The 13868-nt window shown below is 44.7% G+C and overlaps 1 protein-coding gene across 3 annotated transcripts in view; it reads left to right on the top strand.

Annotated features, from left to right (window-relative positions):
- The window catches only part of PDE10A (phosphodiesterase 10A), a 538749-nt gene that overhangs the window by 53572 nt on the left and 471309 nt on the right, over nucleotides 1-13868 (top strand). The window lies entirely within an intron of this gene.

Consider the following 13868-nt stretch of genomic DNA (forward strand, 5'->3'; position numbering starts at 1 on the left):
TGTGAAGGGAATCTTCGCCTCTTTACTCCAGGGCTCTGCCCACCCCTGTCCCCACTGCCAGTCTGCATCTCCCAAACTGTGAAATAGGAATTCAAACGTCTTCTGTACCTCCCTAAAGGCAGATTATGAAGGGCAAATTATGTTGTGGATGTGAGAAAGCCCAAAATACTGCGTATATCAGGAACTAGCACAACCTACCTCAGGTTACCTGGATGCAGGTAACTTGGCCATTATACGTGTTGAGGTTCCGTATTTGGGGTCTCAGAATCTTCCTTCTAGCCCTTTGGAGAAGCCCTGGAAGTGGCCCCAAATGCCCCAGCACCCATTCACATCCAGTCAGAGTTGATTGTGGGCAAATTAACAAGCTTAACGCTGCAATTATGAGCATGTCTAAACATAGGTGGCAGACCGGGTCCCCAGCAGGCTTACATGTCAGCTGAGAGGAGGTTTGCTTGTGTGTCAGTGCACCCACAAGACAGGGAGTTTCTGCTGATGGCACCCTGTCTTGACGTCTGTGATGGCAGAACTGTCCAGAGAATGCTGCGTCTGAACTGCAGCCCCTGGTGTGGTGGGAGATGACTCTTTGCTCAGTCTCCTCTTTCTAGACTGAATAGCTCTGGTTTATTCACTCACACAGGCCTCTCCTCAGCACCCTTCTGGGTGTCGTATTTTCCTTTCATCTGCTCTATTCATCACCTCCTCTGCTTTGCCCCACCATGACCCCTTCACTAAGTGTCATCACCCCTCCAATCTTTTCACACGTCAGTGAAGAGGCAGATCCTAGGACCACCTCTGTCACCAGGCGGACCATGGAACATGCCATGCTCACTCTCACTTCTGCGTCCTTTCTGCAGGGAGGGAACAAGGTCCCACTTCTCTGCCTTTCCAGAGCCTCTGCACCTTGTAGGGTCAGGTCAAGGACCACCTCCCCACAACACGCCCAGGGGACCCTTTCACTCACTGTTAATTCTTCTCACCTCAGAAAACCTATAGCACCTCTGCTACCAACAAGATGTTATGCACTCCCCCTCTTATTTATTTCACGTATTTATGACTTCTCACAAACAAGACTGTAGACTTTTTGAGGAAAGGGTCTCCAAGAATGCTCTGCTTCTTTGCTCTCCCTTGTGGGGCGTACACAGGTTTCTGCACAAGGAAAGCCCCCACAAACCCCAGTGGAATGACAGAACGTTCTGAGCTCTGGGTGGTAGCACAGGGCCTTGCACACGCCGCTCACACAATGCACAAAAAGAGTGAACAGCACACTCAGAGGGTGACCTCCTTCCAGCTGGAGATGCTTGTTATAGCCCACCCTATATGTCGAACGCAGTAAGTTTTGGTGGTCTTACTCTTTCTAAAACTGAAGTTCAGGAACTGAAAACCACCTTTGAGGGTAGATAGCATTATATATTTTCTCCGAAAAGGGAACTGGCACAGATTTCTGGTTAAATTTATGCAATTATCTTGGTTTTAAAAACTGCTCATTTTAAGCTAGGAGTGGATTCTGATTAAAATCCCAAATTGTGTAATTGTTCCCTGAACCTCTTCCCACATCCTCTAAGATTACTTTGTGAAAGCATCCTATCCAGTATCTGATCATCTTGTTAAAAGAAGGCTGCCACGTAAGTACTTTATTCGAAGGAGACGTGAGCTGCAGCTAGTCCGTAATCTCGTGATGGAGCCTGGAGCCGTCCCAGCTGCCGTAGACCCAAGGAGGAGGCGTCGGCTCCGGGCTGTGCTGCTATCATGGTGGGGTCCAGGCCTGTGTGTGCTTCTCTTCATCAAGGCTTTGCCACCTGCCATTGTGTGATCGCTGGAATGCCTGGAATCAAGTTAGTTCCCTTTCCAGCAGACATGCCCAGAGTTTGTCTTAAGAACTTGTCCATACGTTGGAAAGTCCATTTTCAGGGGAGAACTATCTCAACATTGGTTCATAAGCACCTTGATCAAAGCAAACACTTTTGTGCAATGCTTCTTTCCCATCCCAGCGGTACACAAAGAAGCAGCTCGTTTATGACATCATAATTAGAGGGTAAAAATTTTTGCTTACATAATTTGTGTTTACTGTCATGTCTCTCAACTTTTGTATAATATCTTGGTCTTCTTTTCTCCTTCTTGGAATGATTTTTATCTGTTTCAGTGGGTTAGGGTATTGCCACTCTTTGCTCCTTGCAAGTTCTCTGCTCTACCGTGTTAGGCACAAAGACATGTATATGAAGTGAAATCCTCATGTTTGGACCATAATTTCCTGGGTCCTCCTTTCACAGTCTAGGTACATGAGGCATGGCTGAGGGACGGGATGGAATATTCTGGCATCCTCCCAGGAGACTATTAGACCCCCTTTGCATAGAACTGAATCTGTTATCCATGCACAAGACTCAACTGAATGTTTCCACAATGGAGAGCATTTTTGTATTCAGGTCTATCTACCTCTTGACAATGATGTCATCTGTACACTTTTCTTTCTGCATCTGAGTCAAATGTGGAGCTCATACAAGTGGTCTGAGTTGCTTCAGGTTAATCCTTACATTGTCATAATCTCCCACGTGCTTTTTTACAAGACCTCCCTAGGGACTTTTGCTATTGTTGAAAATTGGAGTTGTTGCTTGACCAGTTGGAGAGCAAGTAGATTCTCCTAGTTAAAAAAAAAAAAAAGAGGAAAATGGGTCACTTACAGTATGACTATCTGATGGTCGAAATATTGAAAACACCTCTTATTTATCATCAATGCACGCAAACTCAGCTAGTGTCGCCTGCTGCAAGAGTCACCTATTATGTGTCTCACTTGCATTTGCACCACTTGGCTGAAGAGAAGCTGACAACCAGAGAAGCTCTGACCTTGAAGGAATTATTGCGACCACTAATGAGACTGTGCAGTGCCTTGGTGGGGCTTAGTCGCACTGTCCCTGCCGTCTTGGGGGGGGGGTCTCTGATGGCAATCAAGATGGAACTTCCCTAATGACAGAAAGCCTACGTTTGTGATAACACTGATTTCATCTTCCATCTCTATGTTTTCTTCTGGTTCGCAATCAGGATTTACCCTCACGGAAGTCGGTTAGAACACAAAATTTCCTTTCTTTGTTAGAACTGCGATGTCATAGTAACTTGAGATATGCTGACTTCATTATTTGTCTCTTTGTGGGCTTATACATTTCAAGGCTAGAAAATGAAGTATCGTTGATATTTTTTCTGTGTAGATGATACGGCTCTCATTTCCAGACAAGTTGGGGGTAAAAATACAGAAAAACTCAAAGGTTTAATTCTTCTTTCTAGACACGTAAATATAGAAATGGAAAATAACATAGTTTTTCTAACTTCATGGCATGAAACTCTTAGCAAGACTAATAAAAGTTCTTCTCCCTTTTGAAAAAAAATTTTTTTCAAATCGAAACAACAACTCTCACTCTAGGTCACTCTCTCTAGTTGCTCCAATTCCACCAGCATCCAGTTACGCTTTTGCCGCCTTTCCACAATTCCTCACCCCTTCGAGTTCCTTCTCTGCTCCCTATCAGCTACCATCCCGTTGTCCATCAGGGTGTAATTTCCTCCTGCACCTGGACCCCGTGCCCCCTCTTGCTTTGCTGTATTCACTGAGCAGAACTTGGAATGTGGTTCAGTTCAAATCTCTCCACCTCCAACCAGCTGAAGGTGGCTGGAGAAAATGCACACCACCCCACCACCCCATGACGCACACACACTTACCACCTGACTGTATCACACACACACCACACAACCACACCACGCACTATGCACACACCATACACACACCACACCATACCACATATACTACACAACCACACACACACACTTACACACAACTTGGCCTCACTTTAAGTTCATGACCACATACTTCAGCACGGCAATCCCAAGTCCACCAATTTCCACTTTTCCAGACGTTTGGTTCACACCTCCTGACTCCTCCAACCACGTACTCCTCTCCCACACCCACCCGCAGCCAATGATCTTGCTTCCCTCTTCACTGAGAACCTTGAACCAACGTGCGAAAACATTTTCGGGCTCCCACATCACATCTAGCCCCTGCTGGCACTTAATGAGCTTTCCTTTCCATTTGTCAATTTGGTCCCATCCTCTCTTGCCTTCTTTACTTTCTCCCATGTCATCAGTTTTTTTTCTGAGCTGGATCATTCATTCCCATCAATATACAAATATCCTAGTATCTCTCACATCTTAAACTTTCTCTTGACCCATCTTCTCACTCCCTCCTGGACTATTTATTCCCTTCTTGCAGCAAACATCTTTAATGACTTCTCTGCACTCACAGACTTGAGTCTCCTTCCATCGCTTCCCTCTGAGGTTTCACTCCAATCAGGCGCTTACCCTTACTTCTCCCCAGGAACTGCTTTGCCAAAGTCACCAGTGACCCCATGTTGCTAAATCCAGTAATTAATTCTCTGTCCTCACCCTTCTTGGATCCACTAACATATTTGACAGTTGACAGCCCAAGCTCCTCCTCCTTGACACGTGGCACTTTCTTCACTTGCCTCCAGGATACCACACTCTTCTGGTTTTTCTCCAAACTCACCAGTCTCCTCAGGCTCCTTGCTGGTTCCTTCTCTGCCCCAGCCCTCCTAATGCTGAAATGCCCCACAGCTCACTCTTCTGTCTTCTTCTCAATCTAGTCACTTCCTTGAATGATCTTACCCAAACTCCTGGCATTAAATAATATCTACACACCAAGAATTACAAGATTTCTGCCTCTAGTCCAGACTTCTGTCCTGATCTCCAGACTTGTATATCTGCCTGCTCTATATCCCCATGTGGGTGTCTAGTAGATACCCCAAATTCATATATGTAAATCTGAGCCCCAATCCTCCTCCACCCCAAACTTACTTAACCTTCAGCTTTCCTCATCATGGCTGATGGCAGTTCCATCCTTCCGACTGATCAGGCCTAAAATCTTGAAGTTATCTTTGACTCCTTTCTTTCTCTCACATCCCATATCTGATCCATTCAGAAAATCCTATTGACTCAACCCTATTACTTCTAACTGTAGTCATGCACCACACAACGACGTTTTGCTCAACAACAGACTGCATAGACGTCGGTGGTCCCACAAGATCGATGCCACCTAGCCTAGGTGTGTAGCAGGCTAGGCCATCTGGGTTTGTGTAACTACACTCTATGATGTTCGCACAGTGATGAAATCACCTAAGGACGCGTTTCACGGAATGTTTCCCCCTCATTAAGCGGTGCATGTCTGTCCTTCCGCTGCTATGACCCTCGTCCTTCCTATGTCATCTTGCATCTGTCTTGCTGCCTCTTAACTGGCCTCCCTTCTTCCATTCATTCTTCCCTACAGGCTAATGTCAACACAGTGGCAAGTACAAGCCTGTTACAAATCGGATCCCACTGCTCAGCTCAAAGCTTGTCAATGCTCCCCACTCACTCAAAGTAAAAGTTAAAGTCCTTCAAAGGGCCAACAAGGCCCTCCTTGGCTTGGGCCCTGCCTCTCTGAACTCACCCCTTGCTACTCCCTCCCTGGCTCACTCCGTGATGGCCAGCTGGGCTCCATGCTGGTCTTTGAATACACGAAGCTCTCTCTTGTTTTAGGACCATTGCACTGGATACTCCTTTCACCTAGAACATCCTTTCTCCAGGTGTCCCCATGGATCATCCTCTCACCCCCTTCAAATGTGTCTCCAATGCTACCCTTCTTAATGAGGCTAAGGCTGACCACACAATTCAAACTTCCACTGTGCCCCCAGCACTCCTGGTCTTGCTTGTCCTGGTCATCCTCAATCCATAGCCCTCATCACTTTCTAACACACCCGATGATGTTTAAATGTATTATCTTGTTCTTAATGGCTGACCTCACCTTCAGCTTCTAGAGCCCAGTCCATGAGGGCAGAGATCATTGTCATTTTTCTTCCCTGGCGGATCCCTAGGTGCTCAGTAAATATTTGTTGAATAAGTAAACCACTACCAGCCACAGGTTGTTCTTTCTTTGCTCTCTAAACTGACCATCCAGGATTACCACGCCTCCAGAGGGCAGTCTGTCTCTATGCACAGCCTATTGGCAGCTGACACCTACTTATCTCTCAATTGTTGGCGAGATTCCAGAAGGGGGATAAGGGGTGTGAGCAGGAGCTGGGGAGATCCAGGGTCCAGGGCTGTTCTTTGGAGAGAAGCTATCTGTGCAGCATACTGTAGCACCAGCAGTCCCCCCCCTTGGCCCCTCTGACCCAAGAGCTGGTTTCTAGGGCCTGACTGTGCACATCAGAAGGCACAGACCCTCACTCAAGGCCAAGAGTAGTGACAAAATGAGCTTTAGATTGTTTTGTTCCACGTAAGGTTCCTTCCTCCAAGCAGATTTCCGTCACACAGAGGTTGGAGAGGGTGCCACTTGTGTGTGGAGAATATATTTATTCAATGAGTATTTAGGTTTTCTTTTTTTTGCTTTTTGGTGAGGAAGATTGGCCCTGAGCTAACATCAGTGCCAATCTCCCTCTTTTTTTTTTTTTTTTCCTCCCCAAAGCCCCAGTACATACCTGTATATCCTAGTTTTAGGTCATTCGAGTGCTTCTATGTGGGACGCTGCCTCAGCATGGCTTGATGAGGATTGTGTAGGTCCATATCCAGGATCCGAACCAGCGAACTCTGGGCTGCTGAAGCAGAGCGTGCGAACTTAACCACTCAGCCATGGGGCTGGCCCCGTTTAACGAGTATTGACTGAGCACTGAGTGTGGTCCAGGGCCTCTTCCAAATGGTGGGGATATGGTGGTATAAGATAAAACCGTTGCCCAATGAGATGTATTCTAGTGGGTTATTCAGTGTAAAATAAGATAATTAACAAACGATAATATTTCAGGAAATGACAGAAATATTTAGGTGAGAGAATACTGAGAGGTTATCGGCAAAGAAAAAAGGGGTGGAAACATCAAAAACCATATTTTTACCAACTTCAAAATATGACAAGGGCTGACCATGCCTATTGCTGACTTTGATTTTTGTCCTAATTTGTAGTAAATAGGGGTGTGTGTGTGTGTATGTGTGTGTTTGTGTGTGTGTGTACGTGTGACAGCCCAACCTTGGAGGATAAGCATTTGGATACTCGCTCAATATAATTATATGGGGGTTAGAAGACCAATGGCGTCATTCTTAATGATAGGGATCCTTTTACTGTAACACATTCCCCACTCCAGACTAACAAAGCGCCATGCACAGAAGAGATGGCCAGTAAGAATTTTTGAAAAAAGTTGTTAGTGCAAGAATGCATGTGTGAAGGTTGGTGATAAAGCATCAGTTGCAAAGCAGAAAATACATAAATGAATGTCCTCGATCCTGCTTTGTAGTTTAGATCAGGGGTCAGGAAGCTTCTTCTAGAAAGGGCCAGCAGGAAATAGTTTAGGTTTTCTGGGCCATATGGTCTTTATTGCAACTCCTCAACCCTGTCCTTGTAGCACAAAAGTGACTGCAGGCAATGTGTCACCAAATGAGCATCCTGAAAAAAACTGTGCACTGAACAGGCAGAGAACGGACAGTAGCGAGCTGACGACTTCAGGTGACTGTCGTTTCTTAGGGTGATTGACGAGTGTCTAATGATGTGAAATGATAGGAGCCGAATCTATAAAGACATCAGAGACGTTGAGCAATGTACAGAGTTGGTGACCAGGGACCTATCCTATCACTATGAGGCTTCTGAAAGTTATCAATGGCAGGATTTCTACCTTGGTTGGACTTATATTAGAGCATTCTGTGTGCTTTTGTCTGTGCAATAAAGTTCAGGAAATGTTAGGAAGATTAGATTGAAGAGCCACTAAGTGATTCTAGTTCTAAAAATAGGATCGTAAAGATAGCTTCGGATGGTTTGCCTGGGTTGGCAAACGGCAGATGGCAGACCAATCCGGCCCGCGGCCCTTCTGGATGGCCCACAAACTAAGAAGGGTTTCTTCGTTCTTAAATGGTTGTAAATAGGAGAGGGGGGGAGGAGAAAGACAAGAACCAGAAGGAAGAGACTGTGTGAGGGTGACAGAGACCGTATGGGACCCGCAGAGCCCCGTCTATGAACTATTTGGTCCTCACAGAAGAAGTTTGCTGACCCCTGGCTGGAGAGTTGAGAGACCATGTTGACAGAAGGAACTCGGTCTGTGGAGCAACAGGGCACTTCCTGTTAACAACGAAACACCAGGCCATCCCGAGGAGGGCGTGGGCCTGGGCAACTCCATCACTTATAGCACATGTCAGCCCCATGCCCGAGTGCGGGACCCAGCAAGGCTGCATAGCCTGCCTCACTCCAGGAGATGGTGCGGACATACATATCCCAGGTGGGTAGCCTTTGCTTTTGTAACAGAAACGGGGGCAGTGCCAAGCATCTAGCTCTCTGTTTTCATCTCCAAAGAACCTGGTCAATTCAGAGAAGGCAGCAAACCAGCTGAGCTTATTGACTAAGGCATAAGGAAGAGAAAAGTTTTAATAGCCAAGACTTGGAAGCAACTTAGGTGCCCATGAAGGGATGAATGGATAAAGAAGATGTGGTATATATACACAATGGAATACTACTCAGCCATGAGAAAAGATGAAATCTGGCCATTTGTGACAACATGGATGGACCTTGAGGGAATTATACTAAGTGAAATAAGTCAGAGGGAGAAAGTCAAATACCACATGATCTCACTCATAAATAGAAGATAAAAACAACAAACTATCACATAGAGACAGAGATTGGATTGGTGGTTACCAGAGAGGAAGGGGGAGGGAGCAGGGCGAAAGGGGTGATTAGGCACATGCATATGGTAATTCATCTTTGGGTGGTGAACATGATGTAATCTACACAGAAAGTGAAATATAATGATGTACACCTGAGATTTATATAATGTTATAAACCAATGCTACTGCAATAAAAAATAAATAAATAAATTTTAAAAATTTAAAAAAGAAAAGTTTTAATCCTCAAAATGGGCTATCAGGGAAGGTTCAGCAACTCCCTTATCTTTTCTTCTATGTTTGTTAAGAATAGCATCCGTTTTCTAAACCTTGACAATTTGCCACGTCTGTGGGTACAAGGCACTTCCAGAAGAATGGGATTTACATTCACGTGTTTGCTGTTTGGTAGGAGGCGGTTGGTTTCCTGCCATCTGTCTTTGAGAAGAGCTCTCCTTAACTCATCACAAGGTTGCAAGCACACCTGTCGAGAGGATGTGAGAGTCCATGTCACTCATTAGTATGTTAACTTCCCAGGTGCCCAGTGGACACTCCTGGAGCGAGGGCTTCACATGCATGGTAAAGCCTGTGGACAGGAAATGTTGTCAGGTAGGGATCTTTCTAGAAAATGCGTTTCTAATACCTGAGTGCATAGCCAAATTGGTCTAAAGAATGTAAGCTAAGAGACTACGTTTTACTATAGGTACCTTTATAAAAATGGAACACTGAAACTATATTCAAATACAACTAGTTTAAGTGCAAAATCAGTTTGCCATTCAGGAAATTCTGTGAGAAAAATTCATAAATCGGTTGAACTGTTGGCTACTAAAATAATTATTGTTTCAAAAGAATTTCTTCTACTCCTCCTGTAGGCAGATCATGAAATTTCTAATCATTTCAGTATCAATAACATTAAATCTCAATTTGATAGAAATTGATGGTGGTTTGAGGTGCGTTCTGCATGGAAAATAAGCCAAAGCAGTCTATTCACTTTTTTTTTCAGCTGAGGAAGATCAGCCCTGAGCTGACACCAGTTGCCAATCTTCCTCTTTTTTTTGCTTGAGGAAGATTGGCCCAGAGCTAACATCTGTGCCAATCTTCCTCTATTTTGTATGTGAGATGCTGCCACAGCATGGCTTGATGAGCTGTGTGTAGGTCCACACCCAGGATCCAAATCCGTGAACCCCAGGCCCTGAAGTGGAGTGTGCAAACTTAACCACCATGCCACTGGGCTGGCCCCCTATTCGCTTTTTTTAAACCTGAAAATATATATTACATTTTAATTATCCATATTTTCAAAGGCTGTTGGCAATTTAAGAAGAGACTGTACATTGGGGTGGGGGGTAGCAGGGCATGTGTGAGAACTCTGCTTTCTGCTCAGTTTTTCTGTGAACCTAAAACTGCTCTAAAAATAGCATCTATTAAAAAAAAGGAATACATTCATGTTTGATCGAACCTTCAGAAAATTCTATATATGATGAGATCACTGTGGTTAAAAAATTTCTACAGCTGGGGCTGGCTGGTGAGGTAGTGGTTGGGTTCACATGCTCCACTTCAGCAGCCTGGGGTTTGCAGGTTTGGATCCCATGCACGGACCTAGCTCCACTCATCACGCCTCGCTGTGGCGGCATCGCACACAAAGTAGAGGGAGGTTGGCAACAGATGTTAGTTCAGGGCCAGTCTTCCTCACACACACAAAATTTTCACAGCTTCTAATATTCGAATTTACTTGGTTCGCTCTATATTTTCTTACAACACCCTGGTATTGTTGGGTTACAAAATCATTTTCCTTTCTGGAGTACTAAAAAAATTAATGTTAGTGAGCATCCTGTATTTATCGAGCATTTATTGGGGGACGATAAGAATGAGGTGTGACACCAAGAAGGTTATGGAGTCCTGGTTCTTCACTCAGGGGCAGACGATAAGGAGCCTCATAAGTTAGATGGGACGGACATACCGAGACACATGTCACAGACGTTAGAACACATGGGTACGTCGGGCTCTTGGGATCCAGAGAAGGAGGCAATGTTAAACAGGCCTTGAGAGATGGGGAGGGTTTGATCCTGTTGAGATGGGAAGGATGGGGAAGGAAGGCTTTCTGGAAGTACCAGCTGGCCCTGTGCTTATGCCAAATTCCAGCTTCCTATGTGCTCCGCCGAAATGCTACACAGGACACCTGACTGGCTTTTCTCCTTTATTTTATTCAGTTAGTATCCCCTTTTTACCGTTCTAGGAAGATAGATAACATGCAGATTTACGATGGTAGAGGCCAAAGTCTTATTCCTCCATTTGCCCTGATTCGGACTTAGAACTAAGTGTTAGATTTCAACAGCTCTTAGTTGTGGCGATTGTGCTGGAGCACATAGCAGACACCTTTCCCAGCCATTCCCTCCCTCTGATTCTTCGTCGCTTGCAGAATCCCAACCTTGTCCCTGTTTTTGCCTCTCGTGAGTCCTGGGACCATGACGCCTTCCATTCCAGGGCTGAATCGTAATTAATCTAAGACAGTCACGATAATTCAGTTCCCGCTGTTGGTGATAGCCCAGTGTGGACCCTGTGACCCAGTCCTGGCGTCTGGGGAAGGAGACCAGCTGGAAAGAGTTTTTCTAAAATAAAATGAGATTTGCGGTGGAGGGCATGACCTTCTTCTTCCCTGGCCAAGCACAGTGATGGGAATTATTGTCACCATCTTGCTGCAGTGCAAAGAAATCCAGAGGAATTTCAGCCAAGTTGACCTGGAGCCCTGACATTTTTAAGCTGCTGAGTTAACTAGTCTTGGAACCACCCAACCGCAAGACTTCTTACATGAAATAACTAAATTCCAACTATTTCAACTATTTTTCACTGGCTATTCTGCTGCTTGCAACTAGAATATCCCAGCGACATGGAACTTGGACAAGAGAGATGACTCTTTGAAGCTCTCCATATGGTGGAGACAGAAGTGGACAATGTCCATTAACAGAGGACATTGTGTTTTAATTTATGACATTGACAATACGGTTGGTCCACATCCCACAGTGCAAGTTAAAATTTAATTTGTATGACAACTGACCGCACAGAAGAGACAGAATTGCTAGTAGTTGCTGAAGACCAAAAGGAACCAGTTTTTTGTTTTGTTTTGTTTTTACAGTCTTCACCCAGAGCCAGGAAACATCACACTTGGTATAAATGAAACTTTAGTATGCATACGAATCTGGCAGAGAGTGGGAGAAAGCAGCAGCAGAAGGAAAGGAATCGAGCTCTTGTTTTCTTTTCTCCTTTGTCATTAGCTTTGCCTGCCGTGTTGTCACGTAAGACGCAGCCAGCAATAAGTTTTGACCTTAAATTCCAGTTTTGAGCCTGAGTACTTACTGACCCAGTTATAGTGGAAAAGAACATGTGGAAATCAAAATTGGAATTAGGTCACGGAGTCTCCTGACACCGACAGACATTTCACCTTTTCGTCACTGGCAGAGTTTGCAGAAACATGTTTGGATCAACAGATTGCAGATGAGGAACTGGCTTTAGTTCCGAAAATTGCTGACAACATTTTTTAGAATATTTAAAGCAGAATCATCACACATTTTCCAATTAACGTTCCCATAGCAATGTTAGCACAACGACTTTGTGCAAAAGTAATTACTCATTGATTGTGATTGTTTACGTCTTCATTTAAGGACCAGTAATCGAACCTGATGACATGGCTGGATTAAGTATTTTTAGGAATATCTTTATATCAAATTGTCTTTTTTTCTAGTGGAGTCATACACTTTAACTCCAGGACCGTCTTGGACGTTGGATTATTTCAAAGTACAACCAAAAACAGAAATTAAAAACAACGACCACCAAAATGTCAAAGATACTCCTGTATTTGAGCATACAGAGTAACATATCTAAAGAAGCTGGAAGGGGGCCGGCCCAGTGGTGCAGTGGTTAAGTTCACACGTTCTGCTTTGGTGGCCTGGGGTTCGCAGGTTTGGATCCCGGGTGTGGACATGGCACGGCTTGTCAGACCATGCTGTGGTAGGCGTCCCACATAAAATAGAGGAAGATGGGCACGGATATTAGCTCAGGACCACTCTTCCTCAGCAAAAAGAGGGTTGGCAGCAGATGTTAGCTCAGGGCTAATCTTCCTCAAAAAAAAAAAAAAAAAGAAGAAGAAGAAGCTGGAAGGCTAAAAAGCTTTGGAGTATGCATATAGCCATAATCTAGGCTTGTGGCAATCATGTGGCTTTTTGGAACATGAAAGCAGAACACTGTGGGCCACAGGGTCCAATGACACAGTGTTGGGTCATTTGACTTTACGTGCAATGCTCTGGGGGGCACACAGAAAGAGAGGAAGATAGTGGCGCTCCATAGTAGGCAGGGGAGGGGGTCCCACACCTTTCTGGTCCTGTCATGGTGCTGCTTCTCTGGCGTACAGAAAATGTGGCTGAATAGTGACAAGTTACGGTAAGTGCGGGATAGTCTCTTAACCATCTTGGTTTGTAACTCTCATCCCAGTCTTCACATGGACTATATGGTCTGTATCAGGTCTTAGGATTTCATGATATTTTCTTGTCCTATTCTCCAGTTATTTCTCATTTTACTATTATAACTTTTAAAAAATCTGATTTTTCTTTTCAGTCATTACATTTGAGACAAGGGACCCTGTCTTCTTCTGTCTTCACCCTCAGCACTCAGCTTTGTACCCGTCTAACTTAATATCTGTTCAACCTGATAAGCCGGGCCTCTTCATTGAAGCCTGGGTTCTTGCACTTCTGTCTGAACACAAGGAGTTAGATGACATGCTTTCCTTTTGCAACAGAAAATTGGTTTTGGACACACTCTGTAATTGTCCATTTTCAAGTGTGAGCTCCATGCTGTTTGTTAAAGGCCCCCTTTGGGTTAATTATAAAGTGCCAAAATGATGTTGGATTATTCGGGAAGCAAAACATGCATTAGGAGGGTGTTTCTGTGCCTTGAAACCAGCGGAATGACATTCCATTCTCGAAATTTCACTTTTTCTCTAGAAGCATCCTGTTCCACATCTGTCATTCAGACAAACCAGTTGGGAGAGAAATTGGAAAGGAGCATAGAATCCCCTTTCCAAGTCTTAAGTTTCTGGTCTGAAATAGCCCACACTTGTATCTCTTTCTCTTCTACCCGTCTGCGCTCATGTGTGATGCTTTCCCTTGTGGGATCCAACACGGATGGGAGTATTAACAGAAGGAAGCCAAGGGGGGCAT

Source organism: Equus przewalskii, chromosome 32 (assembly GCF_037783145.1).
Source record: "Equus przewalskii isolate Varuska chromosome 32, EquPr2, whole genome shotgun sequence".
NCBI lineage: Eukaryota > Metazoa > Chordata > Mammalia > Perissodactyla > Equidae > Equus > Equus przewalskii.